The sequence below is a fragment of the Bactrocera tryoni genome, chromosome 4 (genome assembly GCF_016617805.1).
Source record: "Bactrocera tryoni isolate S06 chromosome 4, CSIRO_BtryS06_freeze2, whole genome shotgun sequence".
NCBI classification, from domain to species: Eukaryota; Metazoa; Arthropoda; class Insecta; order Diptera; family Tephritidae; genus Bactrocera; species Bactrocera tryoni.
Window position 1 is genome coordinate 52,022,483 of NC_052502.1, and position 20,601 is coordinate 52,043,083.

Here is a 20,601-nt window from a genome sequence, read left to right on the forward strand (position 1 = left end):
GCGCAAGAGAAAGCAAAGTGAGCGCGGGGCTGCACACCCGCACGACGCTGCTGACAACTTCCAAGCGGCGTCTGATGTGCGTGATGGACCACACTTGGCTCATGCTTAGTTGTTGCTGTTAGCATAGTCGGGATTTGTTACTGATGACTCGACTGACTGTCATCCGCCGTGTTCAGCTGTCTGCCTGAGATGAGCACGTCAAATTACTTTTTTGTCTCTTCTGCTGTATTTCTTCAATTTTCGCCACTCCCTACATTCCTCGCACGCGCCGCTGAAGTGGTAGTCCGATTTGGGGAGTAGGCGTGCACAAAATTCCGATTTTCGACATTCGTTTTTTTATGCATTCACATCCTGTTCTATCCATTATAATTTATGATTATTACTTGTGTATTATTTGCTCATCAGCATAATTTGCACGAGCAGCGCACGAGCGGTTCCCCTCTCGCCACAAAACCGCTAGCCGCCAGCTTTTTTTATGCGTCCTAACCATAGTGCACGCACACTAACACAACTCTATTATGCACACTCGTACCTATTTTTGTGTCTGCGGGTATGTGCTTCTTCTAGATCACTGCTCTTCCAAGCGCCCCTTTCCATTTGCTATTTGCTACAACGTTGTGCTCGGCATTCTCAATTGATGTCAGGCAATAAAATGTAATTTCTCCATTTCGATTTTCGTTGTCACGCTTTTGTGTGTCGTTAATTTTTATTTGCAATGAAATGAATTATATTCCAGCTAAGTCGTTTGGATATTTGTCCATCATCACATTTCCGGTCACGCAAGTGAATTCGTCAAGATTGGTTTTCCTCCAACATAAACATACATATTTACATATGAATAGATATAAAGCGCTCTTGAAGCACGTTGGCAGCCATTTTATGAGATATTAACAGTTTCGTATTGGCTTTTTTAGAAGTTTTCTTCACTTTTTGTTAGTTTTTATTATTTCTTTAAGCAATCAACTATTCGTTTAAAAATTTTATAAGTTTTCATTAAAGTTGAGATTTAGGTAAGATACCCTCGCTGAATGGCTCAATATAGAGAAAAATCACATTGGCGATCTTTTGTCTGACGAGGCTATTGAAAAAATTTCGAAAAACAAAATTTCGAAGGTTTAAAAATAACTTTATCTCTATTTTGGACGTTCAGTTTGTATGACAGTATATGCCATAGTGGTTTGATATAGACGATGCCGACAAATGAGCAGCTTCTAGGCGAAAAAGGTTGGGTATAAAATTTCAGATCGATTTCTCAAAAAATGGGATACTAAGTTGTTCGCGTACATAACGACGGATGAGGCTACATCGACTCAGTTCATTACGTTGACCATTTATGTATATACTTTGAAAAATTTTTGCAATGTGGAAAGTATCTAATCTATATTTATATAACTATATTTCATTAGTATATTTACTGAGTACCCGAAAAGGATTCAATTCAAATCAAATGAAATTGAAAGTCCTAACTATGCCTGTGTCACAGCGGAACCGTCCTTACTTCAGTTTCATCTGATGGGAAATGAATTTATTTTCTGAGGTATTTTTGCGTTCTAGCGTTGGAGCTTTGGACCTCCAGTGAGCTCAGCAAGTGCTGTTTAACAAGCAGAATTTGAGCGACTGGGAATCTCCGAAGCTCATGTTTCATTCAATTGCGGTACACTTTGCTAAATGAATTTACAGAAATATACCGTAAAAGGTCTTCCGAGATACTGGCCCTTAACAAAGTTCATCTCCCCGCAATTGTAAGTGTTCTGACTGGAAACTATCATATAGGTTCATAAGAAGTGCAGCTAAATATTTTTTCAAACGTTCTTCCTCAAAGCTGTATGGAAGAATGAGGAAGGCAAGGAGGAATCATATTGTCGCTTCCTCCTCCATTGAACGGTTTCTGTCAGACTGATATTGAAATATCTCGGTGCAGAACCCGTAACGAAGTGGCTTGGCTGGGATTGACATAGTTAGTAAATTTGTGGCAGGTTCAAAACGCTTTGTTAATTTATAAGGATCTGATGCTTCACTTTTTGGAGTTAATAGCTAAAAAAAGGCCGAATATATGTCCATGCGAGATCTATTGTTTTTGGATCAACTCTTTGAACTAACCTAACATAACCTATGCCTGCGCAAAACTGGTATCTTTTTTAGTATTTCTGCTACTTTTTTTGTAAAAATACTATTAATTGCTGTAAAAAGATTACAGGCTGTGTACAAAAGTCTTATTTGGTAATACGAAGATTGCTTTCAACGACGTGGAGGTCTTTGAAGAAACCAGAAAGTTTGATGCCCTTATTGTAGCTGTGCTCTAACTTTTTTTGTTGAATCTTATTACTTGAATATCATTGTCTAATAGCTCTCTCATTCATACATTTTTCGGCTTTATAGTTTCTAGTCAATTATCATATTCTACAGCATCTCTTATTCGAATATTTCGTCTAAAAGTAATGCTCACACCTAAAAATTTTCAACATTGTTTTCTATTACCATCCGGCTTTTGACCCTTCAACTGATTTCGCATTTCTTGTATGTCCGCTAAGTAACATTTTCTTCGACCTGAATCATTCATCAGTCAATTCAGAAAAATGCTTCGCGTGGTCCTTAATATTCTGAAAACAATCTTGATTTAGACGTTTTTACTTATTTTCTACAAAGTGATATTGGCTTTAGTGCAAAATATCGCCTTTATTGCCCTCATATTAAGCCCTCATACAGGAACGGAGAGAGATATAAGCGTAAATTCTCTTTCTCGTTCTTAGAAGTAGAAGTAGAGAACAGATAATAAAGCGTTGATCTTTATATAAAAGAGTTATTAGTTTCAATTATGACTTTTTCATGACAACTGCAGATCAAATTCAAGTTATTTTATAGAAAACTCTTTTGTTTGAAAAGGCAGCTTAACGATTTTTGGCAGAAATTACCATCCAAGACATGACTATAATATCCGAGAAAACTGTCTAGATCGGACTTATAAAGCATATAGCTGCCATACATACCAATCGGTCTCAAGTCCTTGTATGGAAAACTTTTCTGTTTGAGAAGGTATGTTCATGAAATTTGGCATGAATTATTTTCCCAGACAGCGCTACAATCTTCGAACAAATTGTTCAGATCGGACCACTATAGCATACATATATGTAGCTGCCATACAAACTAAACAATTAAAATCAGAATAAATATATGTATATAAATATATTTTTTTATCACTATATTCTATAAAAATGCACCTGGTGATAGCCACGTTAAAGTTTTTTTCTTGTTTTTAAATAAAATTAACTGGCAAGTAGTTATCAATAAATGTCTAAATTACCGCTTTTTATAGAGTTTTCACGTGAAGCTAAAATTCAATACCGTTATAAATGCGAAATTCTATGAAATCCAATTTTCTACCTTTTTCCAACAATTAAGCCCTCTTGCTGCTTGTGGCATACAACTTGCGAGTAGCTTGTTGCAAGTCAGCGCTGTTAGTTCCTATAACCAATGAAAAGCTTATTTATTTCTTCAATACTTCATTTCTCTTAAGCTTTTGCTATTGATTTCTCTATGGTCTGCCGCAAGGTAGCTCTACACACACTTAGCGTCCCTCATGCCACGGAGCTGTTGTGCCGCCACATACCGCTCTTTGCAGTTGAAATATACTTGCGATGAGTTTGATTACTTTATTTCGCTTGCAATTGTGAACAGTGCTTCATTTGTTGTTATTGCGCCACAAAGTAGCTTGCCAAATGAAAAGGCACGTACCATGTGAAGTTTTGCGCAATGTTTGTTGATGCCTCTGCGGCTCAGCTGCCAAGTATTGCGGCAATATAAATCTGTTATCATTATTTTGTTGCTGGTTGATTTTTTTCTTGTTGTGTTGACTCTTGAAATGGAAGTACAGTTAATGCATAACGGCACACTACACTAGTGTGTGTTGAAAGAGTTGCGGCAGGAGTGAGTTTATCGAGTGCTGTCTGCACGTCTGTTTCTGTGTGTGTGTGTTTATATGCTGTGTGAATAATGGGCGTGTCAGCCGTATATGGTACCATTGCTTCGTTGTTGTTGCTGTAAGCTATGCTGCTGTTTCACATTAAATGCAATTAGTTTGCTTTTCGAAATGCTGCAGTTTGCTGACCCGACTTTGGACAGCGGCAAATATTGCATGCCGATTGGCGTTTTCTCATTTGTGCGAGCACGTTGGGAATTAGTAGAAATAATATTTACAGTTTTTCTTTTTTGAAAATATTTCAAAATTTCCTTTTCATTATAAAACAAAAGCTTGCATCTATATATTTGTGTAGAATGACTACTTTTTTCACACGCGCCTGAGATGTTATTGGTTCCTCATTTCACTTTGTGATTACATTTTCGCAGAAGAGAAAGTACCTTTTAGTCAATGTAGAGTTCAGTGCAAAAACCAAATGTGCTTCACATGATACAAAGAAGCTTTAAAACGAGAAAATGGAAAGACTCTGGATGCGTTTCTTGTTGAAAGTATGTAATGCTTAAGTGGATCACAGCATTATGCGTTCTATGAATTGATTCTGGGTAACTCCCTGTAAAAAGTGTTTGAAACTAGTAGGTGATATCGGAATAGTATTGAAACATTTTTGTATTGAGGCTTGAGTTATTTTTGTTGCAGGGGGGGTAAAAGCCAAAAATCGTTAACTTCGACAGTACTGTAACTATAATATCAATCAAACGGGCATTTCTTAAAAATGAAGGAATATTAAAGATTTATATGTAGAATTTGATTGCTTAGTTTGTATGGCAGATATGTGTTATAGTTGTCGGATTTGTTGTTTTCGGATATTATAGTGTTGCTTTGGACAGTTATCTGCGCTAAATTTAATGAAGATACCCTGTGAAATAGAGAAGTTTTCCATACTAGAACTTGATTTTAATCGAACAGTTTGTATGGCAGCTATATGCTAGAGTTGACCGATCTGAGCGATTTCTTTGCAGATTAGAGCCCTGCCTTGGACAGTAATTCGTGCCAAATATGGTGAAGATATCTTGACTAAGAAAATAGTTTTCCATATAAGAACTTAATTTGAGCGATCAGTTTGTATGGCAGCTATATGCTCTAGTTATCCGATCTGAATAATTTCTTTGAAGAATATAACGTTGGCTCGGGAAATAATTTATGCAAAATATCATGAAGATAACTTGTCAAATACAAAATTTTTCTGTACAAGGACTAGATTTTGATCGGTTAGTTTGCATGACAGCTATTTATATGCTACCGTAGTTCAGGCACGTGAGCAGCTTCCTAAGGAAAAAGGCGTATGCTAAGTCTGAGATCAAAGTATCGAAAACTAAAGAACTAGTTGGTGTATATGCAGACAGACAGACAAAAATAATTGCTTCTCAGTGAATTACTGAAAAACTACAAATCGTCTATCGCCTTAATATTTTGGTTTTAAAAATTGCCACCTAAGTCACTTGTAAGAAGTTTTCACCAAAATTTTTGATTCTGCTGATTCGCCGTTGAACGTTAACTTATTCGAAAAAGTCTACACTAGATACAAAACAAAATGTCTATGCCACGCACCGTGCTCTTCAGGTTAGCAGTTTGCATGTGTTTTACATTCCTCATATTCTCTTTGTCCCTTCTTTTCTATTTCGCCATTTTACTTCATGCCATTCACCTTCACTTGCCAGTTCGCAATGGATTTTTTGTTGTTATTGCTTTGTTTTTACTACCGATTTGCTGCCATTCTCCTCTTTGCTTGTTGTTGTTGTTGTGGTTAATTTTTGTTGGTGCTGTTTTTGTTATTGTTGCACATATGCAACTCTTTCAATTCCATGCAATATTTGGCCTTCACACACAAACGGACTTGCTGCTTTGCAGCGTGTGCCATGGCGTATACGTAACATTTTAATCCAATTCGCATGCAAGGCTTTTCAATATCCTTCGAACTGATAGCCGCTTGGCTTTTTGCAAGCCCAATTCATAAGCAGCGAAGCAGCAAGGGCAATATACCGAAAAGTGCCACACAGAACGAGAGCTGGTGTACGTCTGTGTGTGTGTTTGTGCCGTATACAAAGTAGAATGAAAGGTTGCCTCATGCCTCTAAAGCAGAAAACCTATTGGAGGCGGTGTGTACAAAAGATATTGGAATATTTGTGCGTCTATTTGCTTATATGCTTGTTGTTACAACATGCTTTGTTTGTTGTTATTACTTGTTTACCGTTTGTTGGTTTTGTTTTCCGTTGCCGTTGCTTTGATGTGCCGCATGTTGCCAGCTTTGATGGATTATAAATCGATTTGATGTGCTCAATATGTCATGTGTGACAGCTTTTTGGCAAAATGTAAGAATTTGCTGAAATTAAATAAAGAAAAAAGAGAAAGGAAATTAAAAAACAAAACGAAAAAATAGTTTTTTGCTGCCAAATTTTGGCTTTGGCCTTGCGTAGTAGACACTTTACATATACTATTTCATAAAAATGTTTAGACTGCCACATTATAGGTTTGTTGAGTTATATTTTTTTGAGTTAAGTAATAACAAAAAAACACTTTTTTTAAGACTTTAATATTAATCCATTAAACGTGCGACTCTTTGAGTTACGCGGTTTTGTGGAAGTTGGTCTAGCTTCGTTGTAAAAAAATGAATTTCTGGCTTAAACATCCAGCTTTTATTAAATCCGACAGCATTGCTTTGCATTTGTTGTATTTTAGCTCATATACTATATGAAGGTATATTTGATTTACGTATCGTGTGCTGTATGTGCAAGCTATTATTTATGCTTGCGGCACAACACAGTCATGTGAGTGACGTAAGCAGAGTTAAGCTGGATTTTGTGGTCACAAGGGTAGACAGCGGATTTGTGTAAATAAATGTATGAATGGCATTTAGCAAAAACACGTCAGTAATATTTTTTTCAGTTTTTAAGTCATTAAGTCGCAGGAAAACTGAATTGTAACTAAGTTTTGGAAGGCTAAATATGTTCAAAATTAATATGGATTGGCAAACATTTTCCAATTGGTGAATTTATACGTTATAGATTTGTACTAAATCATTCTAAGCATTTTTAATTTATTGCATTTATCAAGTAGCTGCTATGAGCTCATTCAAACATCCACAAAAGTATTAAAATTATATTGAGAACCACCTAAATTTAACCAGAAAGGCATTGATAAGATCGATACTTTCGTAATACTCAAGTGCTTCAAAAATCTATACTTCCATAGTCACAATACTTTTGGTTCGATATAGTTCTTGAGTACGACTTACAGTTCCCAAGCTGATTTGAAAGAAAATTATAAACATTAAAAAATGTGAAATATTAATTAACAATTGCTCGAGTCTAAGCATTACATACTTGATTAATTGACCTACGATAGCTTTTATAGAGACTTCTGTCGGTGAGCAGGATCTCCAATGATCAGGCGTAAAAATATATCTCCTGTGAAATACACCAATCTGATTTTTACCGTACCATAATAGGTCCGTAGAATGAACCTTTTTATTTTGCCGCATTTATGTCAACAGCCAATTGGAACGCATTTTTAGCTCCACTTCAAATTAATGCCAAGTATTAAAATTTTTCGTTGGTACCCTCTAATTGTCTTCTACTATTATTTCGAATACCAGTTCAGTTCAATATTGGGTAGTCTAAAAAGTCTTTTCGTATTTCTAATTAAACTTCAGCTTATTTTTTTTTTTGTATTTATAATGAACTTTAAACATCCAAAGATGTACCATTTTGTGCGACTTCGATTTCATTTCGTTTCAGCAAAGAATCGCAGATGTTAATTCGGTACAATACATTTTTCATAGGCAACTCATGTGGTAACCAAATATTGAGCTTCTTTTTGTAGCCAGCCTTTTTAAATGGTTCTAAATCGTTTGGATGATAAATGCTAAGTTCTTTAACGATGTCATAGCTGCTTATGTGACGGTCTTGGTTAATATTTTCCATAATTTTATCGACTTTTTCAACGATAGGTTGACCATAGCGAGGTGCTTCTTTCACATCGAAATTTCCAGAATGAAAGCAAACAAACCATTCTTGTGCCCCACGAACTGATACAGCATCGTTTCCGTAAACTTCACAAATTACCTTGGTAGCTTGCGTGGTATTCTTCCTTATTTTTTACAAAAATTTCAAAACATAGCGAAGTTTTTAATTATTTCCACTCATTTTTAACAGTTGTAACTTTTTTTCAACTTGCCCGAATTTAATTTTTTTTTGGTTAAATGAAGCTTAAGATCTTACCTTTTCCGAGGAAATTGTTCAGATCGGACTCATATAGCATATAGCCGCCATACAACTGACATATCAAACTCGAGTCCTTCTATGGACATCTTTTTCATTTGAGAAGGTATCATCATGAAATTTAGCATGTATTAATGATGCAAAAATGGTTTAGATCAGACACTATAGCATTTAGCTGCCACATAAACTAATCCATCAAAATCCAGATACAGTTTATGGCGATGATTGCCTAACCCGTAGCACGAGTGGTTTCAACGTTTGCAAAGTGGTCGTGAGGACACAAATAACATGTGGGCCAATCAAAATCCTTGATCTCTGGAAATTCCATCGAAAGTCAGCCAAAATCATCATTGAAATTCATGGAAATCGAATTGAACATCTCCAGAACATCAATTTATCGTATTTCTGTTTATTCCACACACATTGACTGACGACCAAAAATTGCTCAGAATCGGTCTAATCGATGGACACATTTTAACCATTAACCACTCCCCATATTCACCTGATATCGCACCGTGCGACTTCGTCCTCTTCGGAAAAATCCATTTTCCCATGAAAGGAAAGCGTTAGGCAAACGTAGAGGCCATTCCAAAGGCTTGCACCGGCATACTGGCGGCCATTCCGGCCAACCAGCTAAAACACTCGTTCGGCATACTTTTGGACCGTGCAATAAGCTGTATTGAAGCAGAAGGGGACTATTTTGAATAAAATAAATTGATTTTGTCCTGAAACCATGTTTTCTATTTTTTTAAAGTCCTGTTTTCTTTGGAACGCTCCTTGTATGTTTTAAATATTTCGGAATTCTTCCTTTCAAACTCCGTCTTTCGTTCGTGTAAAATAATTCCTCTGAATTTTTTTATTTTTATATTCTATAAATTTCCGATTGCCACTCAGTTTACTATTTTTACCGTAGCTTTCATGTTTGAAAAAGGAACACTAAAACACAGTTATTTCTGCATTTACAACATCAATTAGAATAAAAATATTCAGCAGTTTTCGCTTGAAAGAGCTTTTATTTGGTTTTACATGAATTTGCAATTTGCTGTTTTTGTTGTTGTTGCTTTCTATTGAACACTCCGTTCCGAGCGCAGACATTTGCCTGTCGGCTATTTATTAATTAGTAATGAAATAAATGAAATCCGAAGTAGTGCTTTATGCTTTTGACTTTTGTTCTCAATTTTGCTGACGGTGTATCATTTTGTGTGCAGTTGTCCGTGCGTGTGTATGTGTGTGTGTGTGTGCAAATAAATTTTTGTTATTTTGCTTTGATTTTAAGAGAATTTGCATTATTTGCTTTGTAGTGCCGGCGGACGCACAATGATTGTATTAGTCGAAAAATATTTGCCCAAATTCTTTTGATTATTGTTGCAAGTGAAAAGCACAAAAAAGAGCATGAAAGCAGTGGCTGGCAAATACCGAAATATTTTTTACATGAACACAGGCGTATGTCTGTAAATATTTTTACAACTACTGCATGTAGGAGTGCTATTTCTATAGAATATTGTGTGCATTTTTTTTGAATTCAGTATCGTTTTTCTTATGAAGAATATAACCACAAATTAAGAGTTTTTGAGTAACAACTACAACTGTAGCAAAAATATGATACAGTCACAAATTTTAGAAAAAAATTTTGAAGTAAAATTTTATTTTAGATTATATTTCCTATGTGATTGGTTTCATTGAGAAATATCACTGTTGGTGCAATAGTCGAAGCGCTTTTGCCACTCTGATTGAGGTATCTCCATAAGATGCCTTTTGAACCGCCTCTCGAGGTGTCGAACGTTCTTTTTCTAAGTTTATTTTTTACGTACGGAAATAAGAAAAGTGATTCGGTGCCAAGTCAGGACTATACGGAGGAGGGCACAACAAATCGTCGTTTGGGTTTCTTTTTTTTGTTAATTTACTTCTGTAGTGTAGAAGTTTTAGCTAAAGGTTCCATGTTAAGATTTTCTTCTATAGTCGCTTTGAAGAGATTTAAGTGTGTTTATTGAGGAGTTATATCCACTTGCAAGCCAAAATATAACTTTGTTTTCGTGAATATTAATTAATAAACAAAATACAAGTTTACATATCTTCCCGTGAAATGCAAAACAACGAACCATCAAAAAAATTTAAATTGAGTTCTTTACTCGATTCACTACACCGTAAAATTTCAAGCTTCCGCTCTCAGATATAACCAATATATAACCAATGTATAACCTATATATAACCATTTTATAACCGAAACCCAAATTTTGTTCCAAAATGAGTGGTTTTTATTATGCCATTTTTCCTTCGCTTGTAAACTTATGAAAAGTGATGTTACATTGTTTTGCATTTTAAGTGACGATTCACAGTATTTATTGCATTATAATAACCGTATATTAATTTTGAAAAATTTTACATCGCTGGATCTCTTAGCAGTTCACTAGGAGCACCTCCGAAAAACAAGATGATTAGCGGTGAGGAAGAATATTTCCGAATCTGATAGCAATTTTAGTAACCATTCATCTTGCGAGGATGTCTACGGGCACTATGTGAAAGATGGCTTTAAGTGCCACGGTTGCAGTGGACCTCATGCACTACAAATACTGTTGGGCGCCGCCTGTTGAACGCTCTCGAGCTTCTTTGCAAGTGTAGTATTTTCTAAAGCCCTCCATCACATAAGGACTCTATAGAACCTACAGCTCGAGGACTGCTTTCGAGAGACCCTATCTTTTGCTTTCGAGAGACCCTATCTTGTGTCCCCTCTACTACAGTATAATGCAATCAATGCTTATTGCTCTCTATTTTCGATATTCGGCTTCCATGAAAGCTTCTTACAAAGGATGAGCCCTAGATATTCCACGTATACGCAGGTTGCAGTAGCGGTGCCACCGGGATCTTGTATAATCTGGTAAATAAAAACATATCGGTTTTATTTGGGTTGATGGCGAGACCACTTTCGATTGCCAAATTTGTTTTGACGCTGAGATACCCTTGCGTCAGCTCGTACACGGTAATCAAGAACTTTCCTTTGACCATAAGTGATACATCGTCTGCATAGGCAACCACCCGGCAGCCACGATCTTCTAGTTTTTTAAGCACGTCGTTAAGGACCAGGTCATCTGAAAAAGAAAGCAATGTTGGAAGAAGCTGTAAAACTGAAAAAAAAAGAATTTTTTTAAATAGCGGGTACTCAAAGATAATTTTCACAAACTTTTTAACTTTTTTCGATTTTTTTAAATATTACCAGTTTAACTGGAAACCTCCTTTAATCTTAATATTAATGCTCTCTATGGGATATCCAGAGAAGTAAGAAATTATTTTTGCTTCTAGCGAATAAGCTACTGAATAATATAATAATAGAATCTATCCAACTTACTTCTTTACACACCCACATTCACTTATGTGTATACCTATGTTCGCTCAGTTGCCCTGACCCTGTTCTCATTTCAACTCAGTCATAAAATATTATGTCTTCACCATAACATTTACCGTACTCTCGCATAAATTGCTTACACAAACAACGAAAATGGTGCAGTAAATACTTTACACAGCCAACGAGCGATTATAGTCGAAATCAGTGAGAGCAGATTTTATGCAAACACATAAAAAATTATAGTAAATCGATGGGCGCTTATGAAACTAGTTTACTCAGTGAGGTCAGGTCGTGTTAATGAAAAAAATACGTTATTTGCAAATTCAAAACTAGTGTACCGCAGTGCCCTATATAAATACATAGATAACTGGTTGATTCAGTTGCAGTGCGCCTAAAATGCTGCTACTTTTTTATACTCTGCTACTTCACGGCTTCAAATTTACTTTTCTTTTAATTTGTGTTGAAGGTTATGCACAATTTCAGCCAGCAAGTGTCTAAATATGTTTATGTATGACTTGCATAACTAAGCTGCGTCAAAACGTGCGCGAAATTCCGCTGCATAACAATAGGCGCCAAGCAAAAACGATGAAATTATGACAGCAACGAGCGCGGCGTCCACTGAATGCGCCCAAGAGATCATACTAAAAAGTAAAAAAACAACAACAATAAAGCACGCTAGAATAATAAAAAGTTGAAGTAGTTAAAAATTATGCAGACAAATGTCCACAACACAATGCGGCTGCTGCTTGGCTTGTTGACTGCGTTGGCTAAATACGTACAACTGTTTATACATATATATTTGTAGCATAAGTTTTTAGAGACAAGTTGAGGTCAGCGCGTAGTCACCAGCTGCTGTAAAGAAAAGCTGGAATATTTTTTTTTTCATAAAAGAACCATAAAGCGCTACAGCCTTAAGCCAACAATAACCTAGCTTCAAAATTGCAAAAGTTAAAGAAATGAAAAAAAACATGGAAAAATGTTGACCACGGTTGCGGTGAAGTTAAATATCCTTCAAAAATAATTCTGCCTCGACAACAACAACTAAAACCCTTCAAAAATACATACGTTTCCTTACAATATTTTTATTCTGTTAGTTCAGTTTGTATGACAGCTATATCATATAGTGGTGAGATCTGAAAAATTTCTTCAAAGATTTGTAGCACTACTTTATATGATATTTCATGCCAAATTTCATAAAGATATCTCGTCAAATGAAAAATTTTCCATACAAGCAGTTGATTTTGATCGTTCAGTTTACATCCCAGCTATATGCAATAGTCAACCGATCTGACTAAAATCTTCGTGGATTATAGCATTGTCTGGGACATTAATTCATGCCAAATATCGTGAAGATACCTTGTCAAGTAAAAAAGTTTTCAAGTTGAAATCACTTTACAGTCCATAGCGCCCACAGTCAAATGCCAAGTGAGCTCGACCGCCGGAAATAAATACAAAATTTCACTTAAATATATGCAAAAAGTGCGTAAGTGCAACTTTGTCGAATTATGTACGCATTTACCAAGCTTTACATTACAGCGCCTAAATGTATACTACATTTCTGTATATATACAATTAAATTCATATCACTGCAGCAAATATATTTTTGCTACCATACATTATATTCGGCATTATGTATATCCTGTTATAACAGCTTCGACGAACCACATGCGATTTGCTTTAAGCGAATTCGCTTCGCGAACATTTTTGCAGACAAATATGGTGCTGCGAAGTGCATGCAATGATGTCAGCCTCGTTTGCCGGCTGGCTGCTGTCAATCAGTCGTCACTCATATATCGTGTAGACAAATATGTGTGCATAGAGCTTTCTATGTGTTTGTAGAACTTTCTATGTATATATTTGTAGACCTTTCTATGTGTGTGTAATATTTCCTAGTATTGCTTTGATATGGCCAAGAGCCAAACAACTAACTGCCAAAAAGTTGTTTATTCAGTCGCCCGTTCGCAGTAAATGTTCGTTTAGCACAGATAAGTGAATGTTTAGTTTTTGAGGCTGCAACCCTAAAAGTAGGCAATGATATTTTTATGCTGACTCAAATTTCAAACGAACGAAAAGTGTAAAGAAGGAAAAATTTCCGCAAAGCGAAAGTGAAACGAGAGAAATAACCACCCAACCGTAATATATACACACAGGCACACAGCTATCTAATTTCATATGTAGTATCTCTCTTTCATTTTCTTATATGTATGTGTGTATGCACAAGAGCCAGTGCTGCGGCCTTTGCTGATTGCTGCCATTTCCGCAGCATCTAATGGAATTAAGCAAAGCATAGAATTACATAGAAAAAGTTGTGTGCAAATTTGTCGAGCATCCTCTAATGTAGCTACGCAAGTACGGCAGTTTGCTATGGAAAGAGTTGCCAGTTTGATTATATAGTTTGGTTGCTACCGTATTCGTACTTTTCATTAAACTTTTGCCCAGCCTTAGGCCCAACAATGTAGAATTAAATATCCGCTTCTGCATAACACTTGCTGCCGCTTGTAATCTAAGCACTTTCTAAAATATACTTTAGTACTTCTTTGTTGTTTTTGGCTGGCTGCGTAGTCTATTTTTGCAAATACTGTTATGTTTGTCAAAGTGAAAGTGAAAGCACACAAATTATCTGGCTCTGCAGCAATCAGCGGAAACTTTGTTATAATCAGACGCCATTTTGTGTTGAAAATTCGGCCGTGTCCTAATTCTGGTCACAGCAGTTGAAAAGTATTAAAGTCATTGCAAAAGTGGTGACGTATCTGCATGGCAAACTTAATTGAATTGGATTTTTGTGAAATTTTAGTAAGTGAACACGGTACTTCACTTTAGTTTTTAGTTTAAAACTATTTCTTTGAACCATTGCGAACCCTGCACTTTTTATAGGTTTCCGAAATATCGCTTATTTCCTAAGAGGAATTTCTTCCTCATATGCTCATTCGCTTCTCGATTTATCTGCTGAATATATGATATATTGGCGGTAAAGAAAATTAATATGATTTGTATAATTAGCTCCTAAAGGTATACTTCAAAAATTCAAAATATTTACAACATTAAAAAATTACTAATTTTCATTACAAAAAAAAATAATAAAAGCAAAACAACATCTAAAGTTAAAACAAAAAAATAGATACAAAGCTCGATAACTATGAATTAAATATTTGCGATAGATTATATGAGAACACTTACAAAAAAGTTGATTGATTATCAAGCTATTTATAAAGAACTTCGAGTAAAAATTGCCAAGTCTTATCTATCCTTTCTGATTCAGCGATGCAAATCCTTTTAATGCCTTTTTAAAGGGTTCTATTCATTTAAGAGTTGCACAAAATCTGTTTTTATATCACTTATATATCAAGTGTACATACATTGTGACAGAAAAGTAACCGGAAAATGTAAATAAAACCCAAAATATGAAATTTGAGACATATTGTTTGCTCGATGTTTTTATCCATTGTAAAAAATCGAACTAACTGGTTGACAGATCACTATCATATTTGTCATAGTAACGTCGACTCTTCATATAACGGTACTCTACATTAAATTTTACATCCGAAATGCTATGATAAGGCGTTATAAGAAGCAGTGTAAACATTTTTTTAGTATGGCATCGGCCACTTTTATGTAAAATCACTTGTCTCGGGAGCCGACCCACCGATTTCATTTAAAGTTGGTTCGTGACATTCTTTTCACATTCTTATGGCTTAGTGCGGAAATGGGTGAAATCGTTTCCACTGAAAAAATTAAAAAGCAATTAATATAACGGGATAAAAGTTTACATGAATAATGCTTTTAGCGTATGCCATATTACGACGAAAATATGTCCAAATCCAACAAAAACTGTTTAAGCCCCCAAATACCGGAGATGCGGAGTCCAGTACTTATAGCTGACTTTTCACCGAAAATATCAATCAATATCTGAGAAATACAAATGAAAATCAGAAAGATTGACAATAATAATTTTATGTATAAAAAATTGGTTGAATCGGATCAAAATTTCCATGCGTTCCCATACCTAATATATAATTTCCGAACTTCCAGGTAACTCTATGCTGTATATATTGGCCAATATGTGAGTTATCTCAATCATAATTACAAATCATGTTTCACTTAAAACAGTGTATCTTTGTGCCTAAAGAAGATAAAATTGTGCGAAAACTTCACCTGACCTCTATATAACTTATATCAGAATTTTCGAACATCTGCCTGACTTTACTCCATATGATTGGCGATTGTATGTGTGGCACCATAATGAAATCCAGGGAGCATCTTTTTAGTAAGTGGCTCGTTAATAGTATGTGGTATTGACAAAAAAACAGAAAAAATTTTTCAATACAATAATCGGAAGTGATTTCTCGGACTTTGATTCTTGAAAGTTGCAAGAGTATAAATTGTTCACTTTGATCCGAACATAGCCCTTCTTTACTTCTTGATCATAATTTTGATTTTTAAGTGTAAATTTTCTCCCAAAACCCATTATTTTTGGAAGGCCGTCATTTGTAAAGTATCGAAATTTTTTATCAGTATTTAGAACATCCACTGTATTCATCTGTAGTGAACTCTTTATTTCGGTTTTGGATTTGAGTAATTTTAAGGAGAAAAGTTTTCCTCACCGCCAGATAACTTTCTTTTTAGAGTTCTGCTATGGATCAGGGGATTCAACACTAATTTCAATCAAATTTTGTCTCTTGCAAATTTTGAATTGCTAAAACCAAAAATGATAGTAAAAATCTCTTAAAACGTAGGTTTTTTTGTTTTACTGAAGTGAACCACCATCATTTACCAAAATGACAAAACTAGCTTTATGTGATCGAAAATATTTCAATTCAAATTCTTAGTCAAGGCACCTCAAATACTCCTAGACCTCTTGGCAAATCAGTCGAAAAGGCTTCCTTCAGATTTGTTTGGTAGTGTTATTAAAGTGAATTGAAATCTGTATATGAACCATATTGTATTTTATAATATACAAGTGAATCTGGCCACGTGTTGCTGTGATATAAATTTTATACTATTATTCATATAATAAACTATTCAATACAGTGAAAATTTTATTTACCAATAAAGGCGAAAACGTTTTTGTCGGTATAACAATCCAATTTGAGTATGTTCATACAAATAAATCGGCCAATGTGCTTGACTAATGGAAATGCCCGCTTAATAGAGCGTCCATTTAACAGAGCTTTCACTGTATTTTTTATTTATTAATTTTTTTTTACTATTCTATCTTTCAAGTTGGTTCGAACGGGAATACTCTTTCAAACAAAATTTCCAAAAAAAAAAATGTTTTTTCTGACTTGCATGTTGATATAATCACTTAAGTGACCTTGCCGTGAAAGGTAAGATTGCTGCCGTTAAATATTTTTCACCAGAAGTACATGGCAATTTCTATAAGTCTATGACTACCCTTGCGAGTATGTATCTTGCAAATATGGTGCGTATATTTTAGGTGCTTCCAAATTCATAAAAATATTGAATTGTAGATTTTCTTGATATTAAACCGAATGACTTGCATTTACCTAAATCTTACGGGCGCCAGTCACTTTAAGAATCCTTTGTTGGCAATCATTGCACTAACGTAAAGAATGTTGTGGTCCAATTTTCTGCACAATCACGACAGTAATGGTATTTAGTTAACCTCTTGGAAACAAAATTTCTTTAAAAGGGTTTTTGAGGCAAGAAAACTACAACGCACACATATACATATGTATATAAAAGTTGAAATTTGTTGCCTTGAAATCATTGAAAATTGCCAACTCGTTCAGAGATTTGCTGCGAAATAATAGATGGGTAGTTTGGTGATTAGTTTATTTTTAATGCTTAGTTTAAGATCGGTTCAAAGATAGAAAAATACAAGTAATTTATAAACCCACCGATTAACAGGGTTCTTGATTCATTATGCTTTAAAGTCTAGCGCACGATGACTGGAAGATTGCTTTAGTTCGGAAAATTTTAAAACAATTGACAACCAATAAACAGTGTAGCATACATTTAGGCGCACTTGAATTAAATCGACGCCATCTGTATTACTTTCATTGCCAAGCTACCTCTGATATTCTAAACTACTTTTTGACGCTAAAAATTCAGTAAAAAACAAACAGACGCTAAAATGTACTTTTAACGCTAGATCTACGAAACATTATATGGAAAAGGAAAAATATAGAAGAGTTAAAAATTTAAATTAAGTCTTGGAAACCACAAATCAAGCTAGACTCCAAGCACATAAATAACAGCGGACCTTATAGTTTGCAAAACTAAAAATTTTGACAATTTTCATTACACAGTTTTTGGCGTAAGGCGTTGATCCTTTGAACTACTGCATAAAAGAAGAATATTATGCCGTTTACTAGCTCGTAGTAACACTTTGTGAGTTTAGTCTTCCGATTTTAACCAAAAACTTTACCACTTTTCGCATTTGGCAATTCTGGTAAGAGGCAAAAGTTTCTTCGGTAATCGAGTTTGCTTGAAGTTGTAGTAAATTGCTGTAGCCGCATTTGCACCTCAATTTGTTATGTATTACACACAGGCGTGGTTATTGCAAAGCAGTGCTAAACATAGTGGTAACGCGATAAACTAGTTTATAGAGTTTAGTAACTAAAAAATGTGCGCTTAAAAGTATGCTTCAAAGTTTTATTGCCTCGCATGTCTTATCGAATAACTACTGTATATACATATAATTTAACCTTTTCAATACTTCACCGCAATCGCTCAAAGTTTCGTATGTCACTCGCCCTTTAACTGTTAGATTTTTGACAGCCATCGCTGCTTTGTTGTCTGTCGTCAAAATTCAATTTGTTGAATCACCAGTAATTGGTTTAACACTTGTGGTGAGTTTTTAATTGAAAGTGATTTAAGTTGTCGACTGTGCGCTTCTTGTGTGACTAGTAAATTTCTGTGAAGTCGCCACTTTTACTCTTTCTCAAAATATCCGGTTTGTATTAAACGCCTTGAGTTATGCTTCAAATTTCATGCTTTATATAATCATTAAAGTTCGCATGTGCTTGTTTGCTTCATCGTTTGTGTTTCGTTACGACAAATTATCTTCCACATCTCTTTTCGTTGGTCAACTTGAAATTTCGCTGTTACACGCCCAAAAGCAACCTTGTAATTTTCTATGAATTAATGCCGATTAAGCAATTCCCGGTTCAAAACTTATTTCAGGTTGTGCATAGCGTTCTGCAGTGGTGCCGCTTCTACTTTTGCTGTAGACTTGACACAAAGCCTCGCGAACGCGCTCTGCTCTTGTGGAATTTCAAATTTCCCTTAATTAGTGGTTGATTGCCACTTTCCATTTCAGCAGTTTGAAAAAGTTATGTCTAATAAAAATTCAATTTCCTTGAGTTAAGGTGGATGCTACGAGTATAGGGTGTTTCAGAAAATATAAATTTGTGAAAATATGAACTTATGAAAATTTGAACTTGTGAAACGTTTGCAGATTGGTTGAGCCTTGTAGATACGTAATTTTTAAAGGAGGAAAGTAATCAAAGCAGAAGTTTACTTGAGGAAAGTCTTTTAATACCAACCCTATTGTATTTCTCGAGGATTGCATAATCTGTGCAGATCAAAATTACTTGTGATCACTGTTCCTTTGTGCTTTTGATGGTAAAAAAATCTATCAGCAAGTGAACTCAATTCAGAGCTAGGCGGGGTTGAATTGGTTGCTTGGGTTTCATTAGTGGGTCGCACAGAAATTTCTCAAATTATGCTTTAAATTAACATAGTGATATTTAAAATTCATCATCTGAGTTAACATATTTAGATCTTCACATTACTCTAAACTAAATCAAATAGTATTTTGATATAAATTTCTTCTAAGGTATGTGATGTTTTCCGAGCCATAAACCATAACCATAACCATAACCTTCGAGGTCTTTCCAAGCAAGAAAAAAGCCTTGATTAAGCAAGCATATCTACAGACATCTTTAAGAGTTAGGATCTATCTAGTGTGGTCAGGACAAAGTGTCCTATTCGGTCTCAATTTTATAGGAGTTTTTGATCATTATTGTTTATTTGAAGGCCGCTAAGTTGAATAGAAATATGTTCTGATTTTGGTAGTAAGATTTTGGAAGGCTGCTGAGTTTAATGAAGATATGTTCTATTATCATATAGTAGAATATGTTCGTAAGTCCAGAATTGGAATCTGTTGCATATTGCATTGTTTGTTTAGAAACTTTCTTTTATCATTCCTTTTTCCACTGTGTCTTTCCATAGTCCTTACTTGTCCTTTTGCTTAATATCACAAAGAGCTTAGTTTAGTACCCACAATATACCGAAAAACCTTTAAAGGTTTATAATAACTTATTACCTGAATGATTTCGTGGAAACATAAATATACTTTTGATTAAAAAATCAGTGAATATTTACATTCTACACTCATTTATTTTGCTCGTATTTGCAGCCATGACTTAATTTGCACATTTTTTCCTAAAACCACATAATTTAGCTTTGCACAAATGTTTGCAATTTAAATATAATAAATCAGAGATATACATCGCGATGCACATAAATTATGTGCAAAAACTTTTTAATGCTAAAAATGCAATATAATTAGTCTTTTTGGATTTTTATAAACTTAATTGCTTTGCTTCGCCTAAATATTTACAAAACTATCTGCATAATAATGCACAGTTATTTCCCAAAAGCTGCAAAAACATTATTTAAATAAGCACAGATTTGCAAATAAAATACTTACAAATTTAATTAAGCAAATTCGTTTGAAAATTCGTTGAAATTCATTGAAAATGTTCAATCATGCTTCAAATTACTGACTCTCCGCCTTTCGCTTATAACTTTGTTATTTTTGTTGAAAAATACAAACTATTTTAAAATAAATGATTGGCATTAATGCAAGAGCAAAATTACTGAATATTTTGCTCTAATTACCTGCTTTTTTAAAAATGCGCCTAAAAGTATGCTGCATTAACAACGGAATGTTTACTACAGAAAAGTTTAAATTATAGCATGTTGGTGAATATTGAAAATTTAATACTTATTAGAAAAAAGTTTTCGTATAAATAATAAAAATTCAAAAAAAAACGTGCAAAACTCCTAGATGTAGGCCATAAATTTCTAGAAATGTAAGT

General features: G+C 34.7%; 1 protein-coding gene across 6 annotated transcripts in view; it reads left to right on the plus strand.

The window, feature by feature from the left end:
* Positions 1-20,601, plus strand: part of LOC120774162 (neurobeachin) — a 713,474-nt gene that overhangs the window by 462,927 nt on the left and 229,946 nt on the right. The window lies entirely within an intron of this gene.